The sequence below is a fragment of the Panthera leo genome, chromosome C1 (assembly GCF_018350215.1).
Source record: "Panthera leo isolate Ple1 chromosome C1, P.leo_Ple1_pat1.1, whole genome shotgun sequence".
In the NCBI taxonomy this organism is placed as follows: Eukaryota; Metazoa; Chordata; class Mammalia; order Carnivora; family Felidae; genus Panthera; species Panthera leo.
In genome coordinates this window covers 81,127,692-81,148,589 of record NC_056686.1, presented here as the reverse complement: position 1 = coordinate 81,148,589, position 20,898 = coordinate 81,127,692, and the positions used below count along the sequence as shown (strand labels likewise).

The following is a 20,898-nucleotide window of genomic DNA, read 5'->3' as shown; positions in this document are numbered from 1 at the left end:
CCTGTAACTTCCCACCTCTGTGCCTTTGCTCGTGTTTATCCCTTTACCTGGGATGACTTTGTCCTTATCCATCCTTCAAAGTCCAATTCAAAATTACATTTCCTATGAAGCTTTCTCTGGCTGCAAATATTCTCTCTCCGGATTCCCATTGTCATTTACTTATACTTGGTTGTCACATATCACTTTCTACTTTGTCTCAAAATTAATTATACTCATGTCTTATAACCCTCTAATAAACTAAAAGTTTCTTGATGGGATTATTATGTATAATTTTTACAATATTTCAGTGCCAGCAGAGTAACAGGCACACAATAGGGGTTTAATAAGTGCTTGTTGAATAAATGAATTAAAATGAATGTAAATTTAATTATAATGTTAAGTTATGGAGTATAGTTTCAAAGAGGATTAACTGACTTCTTGCACCAGTATTTCTTGATCAAATGAGAAAATATTTCTTTTAACCTTTAACAAATTATTGCCAGAACCCAGAGACAAGACCATGCTGATTTTAGTTTAAAATGAAACTAAATCTTGATATACTGTCAATATATACAGCAGTAAAATTAGATTCAGATTATGCAATTTTTGTAATTTCTGGATTTCCATTCCTCGAGAATTGTAATGTTATGTTAAATGCAGTGTAAGAAAGGGCTGTGAATAACTTGATGAAAATTATAACAGCATATAACTAATAAAAGCAAAGAAGGAAAAAAGTTCAAACAGAAACTATTAAATTTGTCTGTGAACCAGGAGGATAATCCTCACCTATTACCAAAAGTAAATCATGCATTTACTGAGCCATCTGGGTTTTTGTATCAAGAGCCCAGCATTACGGAACTGCTGAGATATAGAAAAAGTGATAGGACATAAACCTCTCTCATGATTTAAGATATGTCAAAAGATATAGTTACCTTCAAAAGAAATAAAGCCTACCATCACCACTATTTGCTGAAACCACCTTATAATTGCTTGTGGGGTCTGGGGGGCTGCTAAAGACCGCAGCTGCCTCCCCAACTACCGCTTTCCACTTTTCATTATAAAGAGAAAGAGGCTAGTCCCTATCATGCCTCTGGATCTCCAGAGCAGTTCCCTGTTTTACTTCCCGGCTGACAGAAACCTTGATTCTGATTCTCAGTTGGTTTTCTGCCTGTTGGAAGGAAACTTCCACCAGTTTGCTGTGGAGTTTCCTTCGTTCCCTTCGTTCCCTTGTCTCCAGGCTTTTTCTTCACTGAACATGTTGTAAGCTTGTCCTAAACAAAGTTGGGGGGAGGCTCAGTCTTGGTTCAGCCCAAGTCTAATTTCTCCCCCACAGATAGTTTCAAGCTAATGCTACCTGGCCGGGGAGGGCTATGTTCTGGCAACGTCACTGGTATCATCTGGTTAATGGCAGAACCTGGTCTACTCAACTCAGATTCCATCACTTATGCTAATCCATTACAGCTCTGCAGCCCCCTTCTGGATGAGCCCCCTGCCTTACTCAAGGGGGATGTGCTGTTTGGTCAGAGAGATGATGCAATCGCATCTCTTCTTCTTCTGATGAAGTATTTAAGATGACCTTGCTATAATCTGCAAATAAATTATTTACTCTTCTAACGGCCAAAACTTGTCCAGGCGAGCTTAAGTAGCAATAAATTTCATAAATTATTACAGGTCAGAAAGCACTCCTGAGTGACTCCAGTTGGTTGCAGCCATGGAAAATCCTATAAAACTCTGTTCCCTCTGTCTAGGCAAGGCAGATTGGTTCACATAAAGTTGAGTTATCAAATCTTACTTTCCCTCGTCTGCTCTCAGAAGCATACAAGTAATAAAGTATTTCATATATTCTGCAGACAAATTGACGGTGGGGCACTCTCCATTAAAAGGATACAAAAAAATGGTGCTTTGTTTTCTTCTTACACGAGCAGCCAGCTGAGATTCATTCAGTTTTCATTTTCAGAATAAAACAGTAATTTCTGGTGTGACCTAAATGCACCACAAAATACAGTATTGGTGCCACACAGACGTTCTTAGAGAAAATATTTTATTTTTTCAATAAAGAGGACTGCATTAAAAGACCTATGGCTACACAAGATATTATTCAGCTGTTGTGCCTTTGCATGTAAGACAGTTTCATATTCAATTTCCTTTTCAGTTCAAAGTGTTCACTTTTTGTCAACAACCTTTGCTAATATACCTGGGAGAGGGAAAACAGAGAATCAAAACCAGTTTGGCCTCTATGCATGACCCTTTTGAATTTCATTTTATGAATCACTTTGGTTTCTTTTAGCAAAAGCAAATTTGCTAACTATCAAGTATTCTCGAAGCCAGAGCCTCATGCAAAACAGAGCTCCTGACGGTTCAATTACCTGGTCATTGATTCTAGTGAGCCTTCCTGCATTCCACTCTCATGAGATGGAAAGTTGTTATTAAAGAATAATATATGAAGTTCAGGGGAGCTTAGGACCTACCAGAGAGTGTAATAAACACTTCCCAAGGCCTCACAAGTGGTTTCTTTACCCTGACTAAAACAAACGCGTACACAGAAAATGACTCTTATAAAACTGGTGAGCTTTCAAAGACTCTCTCTTTAAAGAAACTGAAATCTCCAGTTTTGGGAAACAGTGACAGAAAAATATGCAGAGAAGTGCCTGGCTGTCACAGTCAGCCCTTGCCTCCACCGTTTCTTGATTGTTCATAGCTACCTTCTGCTACATCAGCTTGAAAGTGACTCTTTCCCATCATGCCCAACAAATGTTGACCAGACAGTGTGGGCCACTGCAGTGGGCAGCATTCTGCCAAATACCAGGCACAGAGAAAGACCTAGTCTCTTTCTCGATTAACAGTCTGAGCGAAGACATTGTCCACATTTTAGTTTTCAACAAAATTTCCATCTTAAATGAAGGGGGTGGGAAAATCCAGAGGAAAAGAGAGTTGTGGGGAGGCAAGGACCTATTTCTATTCATTTTCTTTATTTCCTCCACGCTGCACACTCACTTAAAAATCATGATCTCTGCCTGCCTTATAAAATCCATCCTAGAGTCCCACACACCCATCACAATCTGATCTGGCCCTTCTGCGCCTTTTAAACCTCTTCTCCTGGCCCATTTTTCTTCTCAGTTGTATTCACTCCCTCACCATCTAGTAACCTTCCAACTCTCTCCTCCATCACACCAGACTTTTTAATTTTCCTGTGCCTTTGAACACACTGCTGTTGCTCTCTTTGGGAATGCTTGTCCATCGTGTTCTGTGCCTGAAAAACTGCTGTAACTACCACTTTAAGATATAATTAATATGCCCTTTTCCCTAGGGGTATCTTCCCGACCTCTCGGAAATCTCAGGCATACCATCTTTGGGATCACTAGAGCACTGTGTATGTAATTCTATCACAGCAGCCATTTTATTAAATTGGAATTTTGAGTTAAAGGATCTGTTACTTCTGTTGGCCCAGAATTCTCAAGGGCAAGATCTTTATGTGCATAAGGTATAATAAAATTCATGGCACATAGTAGGTGCTCAATTCATGTACCAAAAGAATGAATGAAGAAATTATTACTCAGTCATAAAAAGGATGAAATCTTGCCATTTGCAACAATATGGATCGACCTTGATGGTATGTGCTAAGTGAAATAAGTCAGTCAAAGAAAGGCAAATACCATGTGATTTCATTCATATGTGGAATCTAAGAAACAAACAAAAAAATGAACAAAAGAAAAAAGCGGGGGCAAACCAAGAAATAGACTCTTAACTGTGGAGAGTAAACTGATGATTACCAGAGGGGAGGTGGGTAGGGCATGGGTGAAATAGGTGATGAGGACTTGAAAAAAAGAAAAAGAAAAGAATACCTCATAACAAAATTTGAGAACAATGAAATAATTTTCCAAATCAAGTAAAGCCCCTAATAACCTTTTTGTCTCTTTTTCTTTATAGACTATTTTAATATATTTATATTTTGCAGTGGTGCTACATATCATGTTAATAGTTATTAATTAATATCCTATGACAATGTCTCATTAAAATTCCATGGGATAATTTGGACAAAAAAAAAAAATGCATGGCAACTGGACCCAGGTCATCTCCCTGTCCTTAAAATATTCTTGTTAAATCCTCCAAGTCTTTCCTTTCTCCAAAAATGTGCTCAAATTATTAATACAACTGTAAGTTATTTTCCTTTTTTGTCATTTTCCACAAATAATCGGACAAGGTAACTACTATAGTTCTTCCTCTTCAATGCAGAAGCAAAACAGAAAATGTGTGTGATTATTGCCAGATACTTGGTTAGTGCTGTCTTTACAGACATAGCCTACACCTAGGAAGGATCTGTACTCAGATGGCTGAAATTGTGCTTTTAAGGGTAGCCTGGCCTGGCCATTCATTTCTTTGACATCTTCTCTAATAAGTACTCCAACTCTCCACCCTAACTGTACCACCATTCCAAACATAGTGTAGGTGCATGTTTTAGTTATGTCAAAGCTAGAGTTTGACGATAAGCCTTGCATCACCAATAAATGCACCTCTCCATGATTTAAATTCTAAAAATTATAACCACTCCCCAGCTACCACCTCCTATGTTTCCAGCTTTACCTCTCATATACATGTACTCCAGCATTTATTGTTTTCACTGGAACTGCCAATCCAGTCCATGCACCTTACCACCTTTTCATTGTCTCCTCACCTGCCCCTCGCCCCAGTATTTGCTGCCCTCCTTTACAAGCTTATATCCCATGGATTGTCATTATAGCAATTCCTTTGTATAAACCCTCAACCCCTTTGCTCCTCTGACCTTTATAAGCATCTAGAAACATCCCAAACCTGGTTAAATTAAGTTCTTTGCCAATTCTGAGCATATACTAAGGGAAGCTGAATATTAGGTGTGTGGGGGGAGGGAGACCACACACATAATCATATTATATATTCTTACTTAGACTACACGACCATTAGCCTTAAATGAGCTTTTAGTGCTACTTGGCAGGCCTACCAGCTTATACTTTTTTACTCTACTGCTAAGTAAACTGCACCTCCATTTTCTAGTCACTTGGTTCCAAACTGTTCTGTCATCCTTGACTGCTTTTTTCTCCCAAAGCCTATATTCAGTACATCAGCAAATTCTATCAACTCTACTTTTCACGTATATCCAAGTATCCAAGAATTTTTTTTGCCACAACCACTGCTACCCCTCTTATCTGGCTTAAGCCACTATCATCTCTTGCCTATGTTGCAATAGTCCAGCTGGATTTCATGCCTCCATCCTTGGCTTCCCTATAAATTATTTTTAAAGCAGCCAAAGAGGGAGTTTGTTAAAATGAGGGAGATCCAGAGGCAGATTGATAGTGGAACTAATAAGGTTTAAGTGACCAGTCCCTTTCCTGAAACAAGTAAGGCCATGAGAGGGTCTTTAGTCTATGTAGTCTGGTCACATGGTCGTAAGTTTTTGTGATATTTTCAGATCATCTCCCTCCTCTGCCCAAAAATCTCTAATGGCTTTCCATCTCACTCAGAGTTAAAAAAAAAAAGTCATAATGAAGGATAAAAATGCTCTTATATTCCTCTCCTATTCATGTTCTTTCACTGGACCCAGCCACACAGGCCTCCTTGCCATTTCTGGAATCTACCAAATGCACCTCTATAATAGGGCCTTTCCACGTGTTGTTCCCTCTGCCTAGAGGGCTCCTTCCTGAGCAAAATCATGAAGATCTCCCTTTTCTCCAAGTTTCTCTGTTCATATGTTGCATTTTTTTAAAAGAGAGACCTTCACTGATCAAACTGTATTTTAATCTTCTTGCCTATTGATCTTTGATATTGTCTCCCTCTTATTTTTTTAAAGCACTTACCACCTTCTGCTTGGTTAGTTGTCCCCCTACTAGAATATTTGTTATGTGTTTCCATTATTAGAATATAAGCTTCACGAGGGCAGAGAATATATCTATCATTGTTTTCTCAGTGCTTAGAACAACATTTGGCACATCACTGGAGATAAAATGTTCATTAAAAGATTGTTAAACAAATGTTCGATGACTCATCTTTGGATACATTCATTTACAAAAGAGGTATCAAGTGCTCAGACACTAAGGAGAAAACAGTGAACACGACAATGTACCTTCCTGTGAAAAATGCATTTTTAGAGATAGAATGCTCCTGCCACCTTTTTTTTTTTTAATGGTGAACTGTAAATGAAAGGTCTGACGTGCTTGTGGATAATTTTGATAATGAAATAGTGAATTTCCCTATTGGATTCTTCTCATTTTCCACAAAAACTCAGCTAGAATTCAAAAATTTTAAAGGGAAGAGTTTTACTCATTTATTTAAACAATAAGCATTACGGCAGCATGTGGTAAGGAATGTAAAAATGGATCACATTGTTCTTACCCTGAAAGATTGGTCAATTTTGGAAGAGAGATGAGATACCCAAAGACAATGCAAAGTAGAAAGTGCTACATGGTACGAGAGGAGTTCTTTCCTTCTTTCCTTCTTTCCTTCCTTCCTTCCTTCCTTCCTTCCTTCCTAACTTTCCTCCTTCCTTCCTTCCCTCTTTCTCTTTCTTTCTTTCTTTCTTTCTTTCTTTCTTTCTTTCTCTTTCTTTCTTTCTTTCTTTCTTTCTTTCTTTCTTTCTTTCTTTCTTTCTTTCCTAGTTCATTTAATGAAAATTTGCTTCCTGTCCCACATTCTACCCAAAGGGAATAAAACAAGAATTATATAGAGATGTCGCCCTTGAGGTGATCACAAGCTAATATGGGGGTAGAATTATTGTACTATCTTTCTGTTGTACAAGGAGGAAGATTTTTTATACTTATATTAGTCAAGCTTTAAGAGTCTAAGCATATTAAAAATAGTTACCTACTGTTTCTAAAATACTAAGATGAGAAGAATCTGTGTACTGTCTATAAAGCATATCTTAAGAAGCATTTAATTTATTGATTACTTAATGGGAAAAGTTTTGTTTTGTTTTTTTTTTTTTCCAAAACATACTTGTAGAAAGAGTATATGTACTATGTACTATCTTGGTTTTTGTGGCAAATATAAATAGTAATGTCATTATGAACTTTTTAATAGAGTTTTCTTTGTTTGAATATTTTCTACTTCAAACACCCAAATTTGCTAGTTTGGCTTCTGTCTATGGTCTTCACCATTACACTATATTGCAGTCATTTGCAAATACAAATAAGTTAAATTATAAATAGAAGTGAAACATAATTAGAGTCTTCAGCACTACTATCTTGGTAACTGAAAGAACTTTCACATATTGCTTGTGGGTATATAATGGTACTACTTTTTTTGGAAAACAGTTTGGCATTTTCTTATAAAGTTAAAAGTGTACTGACATATGATTTAGTAATTCTACCCTTAGTTATTTACCCAAGAGAAATGAAAACATATTCACACAAAGACTTGTGCATGAATGTTTATAGGAGCTTTATTCACAATAGTATAAACATTGAAAGCAACTCCTGTGCCCATCACTTGGTGAATAGATAAACAAGTTGTGGTACATCTATACAATGGAATGCTAGTCAGCATTTAAAGGAAGGAACTGCAATAAACATAGCAACATGTATGAATCTCAAAGTATTAGGAAGAGCAGAAGAATCTGGGCATACAAAAAAGAACATACTGTAGGATTCTTTTTATAAGAAACCCAAAAAAAGGCAAATTTCAGTTGTTATGTGGAAGGCAGATTGCCTGGGTCATGAGGTGCAAAAAAGGGGTCAACTGGACAGAGGCATAAATGAATTTTGGGGAGTGATGAAAATGATCTTTGTCTTGATGGTAGTGGTAGGTACATGGGAGCATGTATTTGTTGAACTCATCAAACTCTATAATTAAAATGGGTGCATTTTATTGTTTTTAAATTATACCTCAACACAATGGAAATGGAAAAAAAGGAAATGGAATGTGAGCAGACTAAATGGGCCTCTTCCTTAGGTACCGGAAGCAATTTCTCAGTCTGCAGAATGGATAAGAATGCTCATGTGGTTTATGCGTTTTCTGCTTAATACTGACATGTTTTTCTTGATTGCTTGGAAAATAGCCAACTTCCTAGTACTCTCTTTTTCATCCTAGAACTGCTGGAAAATGACAGTACTCCACAGTTCAGACCGTTCTGCATTTGAAGAATATAGGCCTCCCTCTCCAAGTCCAAGCCCTCTCTGGATTTGTGAAGTTTCATCATGGAAAAAAAGTAAAGGTAGATATTTGAATACAACAAAATGCATGTGATGATGCTTTAAAATAAGGGGTCATTAAATATAAAGAGCAGCGTCAGATTCATGGAAAGGGCTAATGCAATTCTCACTTAATTGAATTGAATGTTTATCATAAGATGCATGTTTGGCTTAATCACAAAATTGAAATTAATCATATTCCCTGGAAAGCAGTTAGTATTTGGTCCAAAGTCCAACCCTCTGTCTGCCTCTTTGAAGAGAGATTTGGCAGCAGGAGAAAAATCTGGCAAAATAAATTTGGGGGTTGTCAGCGTTTGATATAGAACACTTAGGAAAATATTATAGGATCTGGAGGTTAAGTAGTTATGAGTGGTGACAAATTAAATGATAGAAAAGCTGGTTGAGATGAATTAGCTATATTTTTAGATACAGTGAAATGGGAAATACTCTTAGAGCCATGATTTTCAAAATTTAAAACAATATTTGGGAGTGTCTGACCCAGTGCCCTTAGATGACAAAATAAAGGAAGAAAGATGTTAAGTAACTTGCTTTTGGTTTCTTTAATGAGTAGAAAAATATAGAATATAAACCAGGTTTTCTGACATGTAGTTCAATGATGTTTCTATATTGTTGTGTTGCCTCTTAAACAGAAAAGTGCCTTAAAAGAAAGTGATAAGGGTCACTATCTAACCCAGAAGAAGTGCATAAATTGGTATTTTGAAAGTCAAGTGTTTGGTGATGATAACATAAATTTCAGGGGAAAGTGTTTCATTGCTTATAAAGAAATTCTATTTTATTATTACAAAGTGAAAAATCACTAAAGAAATCTCTCCATTCAAGCCAATATTTAAAGACAGTATGAATCCACCTCAGATGGTAGAATATATTTTGTCACAATATGATATATAGAACTACAACTTGAAGCATCAAAAATTAATACTTTATACCTGAGCTGCAATCCCCTAAAAGCAGGTAATGTGAATTATTTAAGGGTAATTTCGATCTGAAAAAAATTCCCCAGCATCATTTGCCTTTGGGAATGCAGGAAGCTTATCTTGTAATTCACTTTATAGATCTATTGGTTTGTTTTTTGTCTTACAATATAATAATCTTTTCATCAGTTTGTTTTTATAATTGCACAGTCTTAGAGATGTAAAACTCAACCTAATTGCTTGAAGAGTGTGCTTTTTTTGGGTTCAAAATTATGTTTTTAATCAATACATGCTAAAAATTAATAAATAAAAAGGAAGTGCTCCACTAGTACTCACAGAGAATGAATTTGAAATCCATAAGGTGGAATAGACCATATATGAATTGAAGTGATTTCATGTTATTTTAAACCAATGTATCAGATAAATTTTGTGTCATTTTCTTTTCCTCTTAAAAATAGTAACACTGTAGCCACTGTCTAGAGGAGTCTGTGATGAGTACTTCTCTGCTGTTCTGGAAAGAAAAAGAGAAACTTGTGGTAGACTGGAAAAGATTTTCGGGAAATGCAGTGGGAAAGGATTAATATTTGCATCCTCCTCAATGCTAGTACTTCTCTGAGGGAGGAAAAAGTTCCTTCTTAGATAAGAAATTATGGAGGAAACAGGAGAGAAGTTTGTGTAATAAGAGAACAGTAACAAGGTTTGAAGGGTTTGAGGGTGAAACTCGTGAGTGTGTGTTTACAAGAGGATCTAAGGCCTCAAGCAGCAGGGCACCAAATAAGGACATGAGAATTTGGGTTTTTAAGAGGAGTTTAGCTTTTTGGAAAACGTCTCCACTTTTGCCTGCTTGAAATTTCTTAGAACCCCAGTTTCCTTTCCAAATGGTAATGAAGCACTGAATTTTAGTGGCTGTTTCTAAATAGTAACATTTTAGCTCAGCTTTTATGATTTTCTCCTCAAAAATAAATGAAAATACTTAATTGAGACATAAATGTAATGTATGTAGGTAGGTATATGTACGCTTATTTTAGGATTTTTATGAATACCGTGGCTCCTTTTACATAAGATTTGTTAGGACCCGAGTTACTTGTCTTCACAAGACGAGTAAGTGTGGGATTCTGCCACTTCAACATGACTCACTGCGTCTTTGCCAAAACAGATGGGATGTGTGTGGTCAGCCTTGAGAATCTATAGCAAGATTTTAGAAATTGACCTTAATTGCTGAAAGGCCTAGCCAGTCATGTAAAGTTTATAGAGAGGTTTCAAACTGTATATTGAGATTCTTACATGAGGTCTGGGAATAGTTAATGTAGATGTTCAACATTTGGGGAGAAGAGAAACCACATACAGTGGCTTTTATGTATGTTCTGTAGTGGGACTGTCTTCTTTAGTGAAGTTAAGACTCTTGTACATTATTTTGATATTTGAACAACCTCTTTTCCTAGCTACTGTTGCAAGATATTGTCAGATCTTTTGGTGATGTTTGTAAAATAATTTTCTCCTTTGCACAAAGTTGTGTCAACAAATAAAAACAGTAGTTACAAAGCACTTTTTATTTATAAGTTACTTTTCTGGAGGTGATAGGAGAAGTAGAAAATGTCATAATTCAGGGCCTTCAGGGAACTCAGGCAAGACCTACACATAGAAATTGCTGACTTCAAATGCCATATCCTCCCAGAGGATAATTTCAGTACCACATATAGCCTTTGGCATGACTGGAATTTTTTTTCTCTATATGAGGAAAACAAAATAGAGGCCAAAGAAAATAACAATCCCAATATCTCATTCAGTGACACTAACGTGATACCACAGTCAGACCCTGAGGTTTAAAGTTTACCTTAAATGAGTCTCATTCCCTCCTCTTTTGGTGTGGGCAAACCCTACCGGAGGGAACAACATCTAATTGAATTGGATAGGATTTTCAAGGGAGAATTGAAAGCATACTTAAGGAGAGAAACAAGTTTCAGAGAAAAAGTCAATGTCTTAAAAGGTAAATTTAATCACAGGGTTAGCAGCTAGAGAAACAGAGAAGTGTCATACAATATCTTTAGAAAAGGGGTTCAGAACCAAGGTCAAGACCAATGAATGGACCAGTATTGAGGGTCCACTTGATCTATATGGAACGACAGCAAGTGTAATGGCGTAAAGCAGTCATGAGATTAGACATCTACTGCTAATACTAGTTCTGTATCCTGATTTTCAAATAAGCCTCAAGGACATTAAAATTGTATGCATTCTTGGTATCTGAGAAAAAGTTGAAATAATTAAGTCAAATGGATATTACCCTATTAACTCATTCATAAAGAAATATTTCTGGAGCCATTTAAATCAAGTTAGGAGTCTAAAAGACATTACATGAAAAAATGCACATGGAAAACTCTTATGAACAATAAAATGGATATCACCAAATGTTGTTTGGTGGATATGTTGATAGTTTAGATATTATACAATATCTTGGTATAGGACTGAACATGAAAGACTCTAGAAGGAGGATCGTTCATTGTAGTTTGACCAAGTAGAACAATAATAAATCCAAGTATATATGTATTATGCTTAACAAATCCCAATCTCTTATGATTTAAATTAAAATAAATTAATCAGAATGTTAACTTAGAACTCTGGTTAGAAAAGGAAAAAGAACATGTAGTAGAAAGCATTTGGTATTTAAAGGTGGTTGTTAAATTAAACCTATAATAATTCAAAGGACAGCATTTTACATGAAAATAATTTTAGAATTATACTCCCATATGAAATTTTAAAACCAAGCATCAGAAATCATAAGAATATTATCAGAGAAATATCTGATCACTCTGAAGTTGAATGTGCCCCATAGAAATGAAAGGACAAAATAATCAAAGCAGAACAAATTTCCTTAGAACACAGATAACTGGTATGAAAGATTATTTTTCCAAAAGTTGAGAGAAACAGGAACACAGAGATAAATTTGTAAGATGATAAATGAAAGCACTCTAAAGCAACAGAACTGCTTTCTCACTCATTTTTATATAAATTCAGGTAAAAAGCTACAAGTGCATTAAGGCATCAATTATGAACACAGCATATATGATAAATGCATTAGTTGTCAATACCTTGCATCATGCAGTTATCAACAGTTGGAAAGCGTTCATGAATAAAATACCATTTTGAATAAAATACCATTTCCAGTTTGAAGTATTCAATACAAGTATTTAATTTCAACTTTTAGCTCCTTTATATTTCTATCTCCAGCTAATCCAAACCACACCTGTATTTCCTTTCTTTGCCTTTTAGAGATAAGCGCTGTACAGTGGGTCAAAAATTGATGTATTCTAGTTCCAAACTCACTCCCAATAAGTTGTGACTGTGGGAAGGTCATATCAGCTCATGGAACTTTAGTTTCTTCTTTCACAATTCAAGGGGGAAGGGAATAGAAAATTGCTAAACTCTAGAAAATCCATGATTTTTGTGTCACTCACCAACTACTTGGTTATGTACCATTTTGAATTATTCAGTAGTCTTTTCAGCTAGATTTTAAGTGCTTTAGATATATTTCCTGTTACCTAGCACAGTGCTGGGTGATAGCTAGATATTTTAAAAAACACTTTTTGATGGACTAAATATTCACTGGAAAAATATTGGAGGCCAAGCAAAAGCTTATTCACATACTTGAATATTCTCTAGAATTGTCGTCCATCAGTGATGTGAAACTGGATGGTTGAAGAGTTTGTTTGAAAAGAAAGACTTTTCATTATCAGTTTAAAATACACTATCTCCCAGTTGTTATGTTACGTTATCTATAACCTAGAGGACTTGTTCATGCATAATTTTTTTTACACATCTGAAAGTAAAATGAGTTAATGTGTGACCTACCTACAGAAATAGCAGAAAGTCATTTTAAGACAGCCTGGAAAAGGTTCAGAACTTTCAAACCACATTCCTATGTAGCTGGCATATGTATAACTTTATGTCTTTTCTTGTCAGTTCTAATGATATATGTGTATATTAGGAGAGAAGATATACTACGATATTAGCTTGTTTCTTAGCCCTAATAGTGTGATTATGTAATTGAGATTTGTTTTTTCTAGGTTTCTTTATTGGGGATGAGCTCCGATACTGTGATTGTGATATAGATACTGGAGGCATCAGCTAAATAGCATACGAGTGTACTTCAAATGTAGCAGTAGTTACAAGGAAAACATGTTAAAAGTACTAAGAAATTTAGTAGGGTTATCAGAAGCATATGGTATCTTTTAAAAGTTTTCCTGATGCAGCAGGGGTTCTGTGGATTCATTAAGAAATGCAAAATGTTGAAGGCAGAATGTGAGTGAGAAGTAACCTTTTATCTCGTGAGCCTTTTCCCTCTCATCCCATATGCCTCAACCAAATCACACTTGGATGTGTTGAAACTATCTACAGAGGTCACATTTATTTTTGAAGTTTAGTAAACAAGGTTATGTCTCTTGAAAAAAAAATTGCAATAGACTGTACTAACCACTGAAGAGTCAAATAGCAGATTCACCTATTAATACAGATTTTTGGGGTAAGATAATACATATGAGAAGTATGGGTTGTAAATAGACTTGTTTTGCTGTCAAGTTAGAAATTCCTTAAAGTCATAAGAGAATATACAAGATAAAGGAATGAGTACTTTTCACATAGTATGAAGGCACAGGTTCACATTATGAAGGCACAGGTTCACATTAAGCGAAGGGACAGTTTTCATTTGGGAAAAGTAAGATGCATGTTTTTCTTTATAGCCCATCTTCTCTTTTCAGAAGAAAATATGCCCTCTCCTTTTCTACAAGGTGTCATGTAGATCTCAGTGCTTTCCAGTTTTGGAGTTCTGTTGTTCCTGTATCCATATTCTTCTCCACCAACTCCCCATTGTTTTCCATCTGCTTCCAAGATGCACGTCTGCAGTCTTGAGAAAACCTACACATACCTTGTAACTCTGAAAGCTTTCTTGGCCATTTGTTTACTGTTCAAAGACCAACCCCTACACAACTCGTGCCCACACCGGTTTCTTTCTCCCCACTCTGCTTTCACATCCTTGACGTGCTCGTACTTTGCATCCCTGTCTTGTATGTATACTCTGTGTAGGGAGAAACTAAATTTCTGTACTGTTTTGGTTTTCTTACCACTGTACAGTGAAAAATAAAAGAATAAATGAATGAATTCAATTTGCCAGCAGCCTCTAAATGCTTAGTTGAATCCACACGACTATTCAAATAAAGAAACCACCCTTTATTACAGTAAACTCCTCTCAGACCTGGGAGATTTCCCCCCTAGCTGACTTCCCATCTGCACTTTCTCAGATAGGAAAAGACTTGTTATTCTTTCTTCTTTACATATTGACTGTTGATTCCTAGGAGTCTCAGCCAGGAAATTACAGAGTAACAAGTGTGGGATAGTAAATTTCTAGTACCATGGGAAAACAGGGTGACACCAGGAGAGAAATTCAGACTTCTAGGCTTCTATCCAACAATATTTATTAAGTGCATAGTGCATTCTTTCTACTTCTGAGAAGGCATGGAAAGTATATTTGGATATGAACCTTGATCTGAAGGAGGTCATACTTTCATATGGCAAACAAGAAAATGGGAAGTAATTTAACAATTATTTTAAGATAAGAACATCCAAATCCTCTCCTAATACTCACAGAATACTGTGAGCTACCCTACCCAGCTTATGATATTGCTCTGAAGATGAGATCGACATGAAATTAATTGAAAACATAAAATTATAAACTACACATATGCAAATCATTTTGGCATCATATTGCATTTTTATAAAACTTACTGAATTACTGAATTCTTGTACCTGAAGATAGATAGACTTTTATATATGCTATCCCATAAATAAAAGAATAAAGTATTGAAGGTATGAAGTTCAACAAAGACCAAATCAGAGTTTAAACAATCTGTCTGATGTTTTTTACTAATAACTCTAGAAAATATTTTCAGTTAACTTAAAACATACTTTTTTTTTAGACATTTTATTTAATTTTGAGAGAGACAGAGGGAAAGCACAAGCAGGGGAAGGTCAGAGAGAGAGAGAGGAGCAGAGGATCTGAAGCAGGCTCTGTGCTGACAGGAGACAGCTCGATGTGGGGCTCGAACTCACAAACTGTGAGATTACGACCTGAGCCGAAGTTGGATGCTAAACGGACTGGACCACTCAGGTGCCCCTAAAACATACTTTTAAACCGTACAGTCTCAAAAGCATTTAGCTTTTTGTTTATTTGTTTGTTTGTTTGTTTATTCAGTAGAGGGTAGGGGCACAGCTTTAGTCATTGTGACTAAGGAGGTGGAGTTAAGTGCTTTCACAGACTTGGCCTCTTTTGAATTACATGGAAGTGACCAATCGTTTCCAGTCCATTTTTAGTCCAGTTACAAACATTGGCTTATAAGGTACAAAACTTATTTTTAAGAGTCTTCCTTTTGTTTAGTTGCCATTAAGTCTACCTTTATTTTTCTAACATCATTAGCTGTTTGGACATGACCTTTTAGCACTGGAAAGAATGTGAAATGTGGGATGAAGTACAAGATCACAAATCCTAAAGTCAGAAGAGACTTTAGAGGTGCTCTAGTGTAATTTGTAAGATATAAAGCAGTGAATTTCCTTGATGACATCCCAAATAAGTAATGATCCAAGGGTGTCTTGCACCCCTGTAGTGACACAATGATGACCTAACTAATCTATTCCACAATTTCCTACACAGCAGGTAAAGTGCTTCTTTTCAAAGTTTAGGTGAGGGGTGCCTGGGTGGCTCAGTCAGTTGAGCGTCTGACTTCGGCTCAGGTCGTGATCTCGCAGTTTGTGGGTTTGGGCCCCACGTTGGGCTCTGTGCTGACAGCTCAGAGCCTGGAGCCTGCTTCAGATTCTGTGTCTCCCTCTCTCTCTGCCCCTCCCCCAAGGGAGTGCTCTGCCTCTCTCTCTCCCAAGAATAAATAAAACACTAAAAAATAAAATAAAATAAAATAAAATAAAATAAAATAAAGTTTTAAAAGTTAAGGTGAATCAAGTCATTCATCTGCCTCAACCCCTTCCCTTCTTACTCAAGTAATTCTAAAGCCTTACCTACTAGGTCCTACATAATCTACCATGCCTCTCCTCCACCTGCAACTGTCTAATTTTATCTTCTACTAGTTTCCTCTTGATCACTCCAACCTAAATACTGGCCACTTGTATTCTTTAAGTCCACCAAGTAAGTGCATGTAGTTCAAGGCCTTTGTACTTGCTGCTTCCTTTGCCTGTGATACTGTCCTCCTTAATAACACAAGATTCTGTTTCTCACTTTTACAAAGATTCTATTCAAACGTCACCTTTATAAGAAGTTTTTATTAAACTCTCCATAAATTAGCGTTCTCCCTACATCACTCTCTATCACCTTATGTTCCTTTGTTTTTCTTCATAGCCTTTAGCACAGTGTAGCAGTATTATTTATTGATTTATATTTCCTTTATATATATAAGTTTGCATATTTTATATATCTACTTATATTACATATTTATTACTATACAATATATTGATCTATAATACATAAAATATGAATACATAGTAAGTATTGAATATGTTATATGTATATAATGTTATATACTTGTACATAAACATATATTTATATTTCATGTTTATTTATAATATAATATATAATTTATGTTATGCATTTATTTATATATTTTATACACACACATATACCCAGTTATAATTATTATCTGTCTTACTTCACTAGAATGGAAATGCATGAGAATATAGGATTTGCTGGCTCTGTTCACCCATGGCTGTATTCTAGAAAAGTGCCTTATATCTGGTTTATGTTCAATAATTACTGACTAAATAAAAGGAGACTCATAACCTCATAAGTGACCCCACTGTCCTTTTAGACAGGTCTAATGATTAGAAAATTCTGTAATACTGAGTTAAAACTTGTTGCTTTCTGTGGACCTTTCCTGCCTACAGAATTGATCTTATTTTCTGAGTCATAAAGAACAATTCTAAACTTCTCTTCTTACCCCCAAACAAGCCTTCAAATATCTGAAGAAAGTTGCAAATTACTCATTCGTTTATACTTCTAGTTCCTTTCATTATCTGAATAATGTGGATTCTAATCATCTCATTCATCAACTTCATCCTCCCCTGAGTATATTCTCATTTATTATTTTTCAAACTGTAGGTCACGACCCTAGAGTGGTTCATTAAATAAATATATGGTTCAGTTTGAGGAGGTAGCATAGTGTTGTGGCTCAGGTTGCGGTCATTGGAGCAAGAGAGTTCTGGATCATGCAAGTATAGTCATTTTAGTGACTTTACCTCTTCTTACCTCAGGCTCCTCATCTTTAAAATAAGGATAATGAGCACTGGGTGTTGTATGGAAACCAGTTTGACAATAAATTTCATTAAAAAAACCAGCCAAAAATAAAAAATAAATAAAATAAAATAAAATAAGGATAATGATACCCTCTAGTTAGTGAAATAAGTCAGTCAGAGAAAGATATCATATGATTTCACTCATGTGGAATGTAAGAAACTCAACAGATGAACATAGGGGAAGAGAAGGAAAAATAAGATAAAAACAGAGAGGGAGACAACCATAAGAGACTCTTAAATACAGAGAACAAACTGAAGGCTGCTAGAGGTGGGTGGGGGTGGGAGGATGGGTTAAATGGGTGATGGATATGAAGGGTGGCACTTTTTGGGGTGAGCACTGGGTGTCATAGAGCTGAAATGAACCTGGAACACTGATGTGAACTGTATTAAATTTTTAAAAATTAAAAATAAAGTAAAATAAAATAAGGATAATGATAATAGTATACTTAGGATTGTTATGAAGACTGAGGATTAGTATACAAACATTGAACAGTGTGCCCTCAAAAGCCAGCTGCCAGGTGGAAGAAGAAGGTGTCTCTGAAAAAGAAGTGGGAGAGAAAAAAGAAAGAATGGGACTTCTTTCACAAGGAGCAGGCTTGAGACCATTCCTTACTTCTCTAGGTTCACGGCAGAAAGGAGAGGGAGAAAGAGGTGGAGGGGAAATAGGCTGCAGTCCTCTCACCTCAAGAGGGCGTGACCAGCCCTTCTTAATCACTGACTATAGAAACAGGAGAAGCTAAGCTATCTAAAACCCAAAGCATTTAGCACTGAAAATAAAACAGTTTTGGAACATTCTGCCATCGAGCCTAGTGGAAAATACCACACGTAGTCTTAAGCATTTAGTTCCATTATCACTCACATTACAAATGATGTGCCTAGGTCACAAAGCAGGACTTGTGAAGGGAAAAATATCCAGCAAATGCAATAATGTTGTCCCTAATGGATTTTAAAGCAATGTACTTAAGTTTCTAGAGTTCAGTGCCATGAAGTTGCATGTTAAATCATTATTCTTCTTTAATATGGGTTTTAAAGAAGCCCCACTATCTCAGTCCATCATTAATCTCTTCCACGCTCTGAAACGCACTAAACAACAAGTGTTGCACTATTTTTAAATGAAGTTAAAATGGTCAGACAGCTATGTGATAGGTTCGCATAGGCACTAGTTTTCTCCTTGGAGTTGATCATTTTAGATTAATTCTGTTCTATTCCCTAGAGATAGAACTCCTTTCATGGCTACCAAGCTGGGTTTGGATGAAACTTTGTAAACTGAATTAAGACACAGCTTTTCTGAGACCAGCACTCCAGGGAAAAGAAACAAGGAAAGTCTTTCCCTTTTGCCAAGAGATTTACACCTGCTGATGAGAAAATATGCCCCAGTGCTCTCTGAAAGCACAAGCCCTGTTCACCCCAGTGCTGATTTTCACTCTTTCAAGAACAACTCTCACAGAAATTCCAGATCTATTGTGTTTAGTAGTATTTTCTTAGAATCCTGGCTGACCTTCCTTTTATTCACATTTTCATTACAAAATAATGAAGCTTTTTAAAATGTCTATTATTTTGGGCATAATTGCATTGAACTCTTTCTTCTACTAGATCACTGCTATTTGCACTTTTTGGGTTTCTTGCCTGCATTATTTTGGAGACTTCCTAATTCATTATCCCATCTCTACTCTCTCCTCTATTTTCTGCAAGATACACCACACTGTCATATCAGTCATTTGTTAATCACACTCCAGTGGACAAAATCCTTCAATAATTCCCCTTCACTGACTGAAAAGATACCAAATCTTTGATGTTCCATCATCTGACATCAAATCATTATATCTACCACTATCTTCTACCTTCTTATCCATTGAGATGAATTTCTGAAACACGAATTTCACGTTTTTGTTCACGTTGTTTCCTTCACCTAAGTGCCTTTCCAGCTCCCCACAAATGCCTTTGGTTTAAATCCTACAGATACTTTTAATGCCATCCTTTCCACGATCCTATCCTTGTCACTAATTCCTCAAGCTTGAAGTTATTCTCTCCTCTGAATCTCCTAGCATTTTACTTCCATCTCTCTTCATAACACATTTGATGGTTAACCTCAATTAAGACTGTAAATGTACACAGGTGCCTCTTTTACCAACTGAAAATGCCTCAGGGGGGTGGGGAGGAACCATGTCTTGCTTAACTCGATGTCCTTCACTGCGTCTAACACAGTTCCTGCCACATGGTAGATTTCCTGTCCAATAAATTAATGAATATAGCTTTTATCTATAAGATTCTAGACTATGATCTGCCTAAGTGCAGGAGAAACATGTCTATATTGATCATCTTTGTAACTAACTGCCTAACAGTGTGCCGGGAACAAAATAATGCATAGTGAATGTTTGCAGACACACACCAAAAATCCCCCAAACCACAACCCTGCACGGTGGCTTTTCTATGGAATTACTAAAAATAGTATGTTCAACAGACAAATTCAGATCTCATCCCTTCTTATGTCATTTAAATAGGAGGAAAGTCGTCTACAAAAGAAGCCTCTACAAACAACTTTCTTCATTTTCTCCATACAGAAAACCTGTGATCTTTTCTTTGAAGGCTCAAGGAAATGTCAGGGGCATTTTTTATTTATCTCTTTTCAAAATAGCTTGGATGCATATACTTTTTGTAAGCTTCTTAACTTACTCAAACATTTTTGCAGGAAATACAGTGACCACCAGCACAAAGGGGTAGGGGTAAACAAATGGGAAAAAAGACGGAGTTGTGAAAGTTGCATTTCTTGGAAGTTGTTGAGGATGCTTACCTTACTCAAAGCAATTAAAAGCTATCGGCACTCTGCTACCAAGTTGTTTTCCTCTGACATTCTAGTTCTTATTATTTGCTACGGAATTTTCCTAGGCTATATTATTTATGCTTAGGAAAAAATCAATTCTTTCCCTTTTATTGAAAAATTATGTACAACAAATTGTGACTATAACCTAATCTACAAGGTTTAATGTAGGCGGCTTTGATTTACTGGCCCATTCATAATCTGCTGCTGATTAGCCTCCCTGGAAACAATCCACACACTTGTCTAAGTGATATCAAGGTGTTTGTTTTTAATCTGTCCAAAATCATCCTATGGACAAATGCATTATTGAAGAATTATATTTTAATTTATCTTCATGCAGTGCTTTTGATGGGCATTTGCATTAACACAATATGATTATGCTTCTTTCCACCAGTATCTATTCAAATCAGAAATTACCTGCACATACAGTCTCAGATGGTGGTCAAAAATTGTACAAAGGAGTAAGAATAGGACTTCTTAATATCACACAGCCCTGCTGCTCATCTGTGAGGCTTTTTCTGTTCTAATGCTTTTGTCATGTATATGAAAGTCATTATGTAGTTTAGAAAACAGAAGATGAAGTGAAAGAGGAAGGTCAGGGACCTAGGATGCATTAATATTCCACCAGCATCAAAGATATTTCCCTCGAGGGGCTCCTACAGGCCACGCT

General features: G+C 36.2%; 1 long non-coding RNA gene across 3 annotated transcripts in view; it reads left to right on the top strand.

Annotated features, from left to right (window-relative positions):
- Positions 1 to 20,898, top strand: part of LOC122228095 — a 532,855-nt gene that overhangs the window by 286,292 nt on the left and 225,665 nt on the right. For all 3 annotated transcript variants that reach the window (XR_006206417.1, XR_006206415.1, XR_006206416.1), the window contains one exon: positions 8,035 to 8,158. This is a non-coding gene — a long non-coding RNA (uncharacterized LOC122228095). The remainder of the gene's footprint in view (positions 1 to 8,034; positions 8,159 to 20,898) is intronic.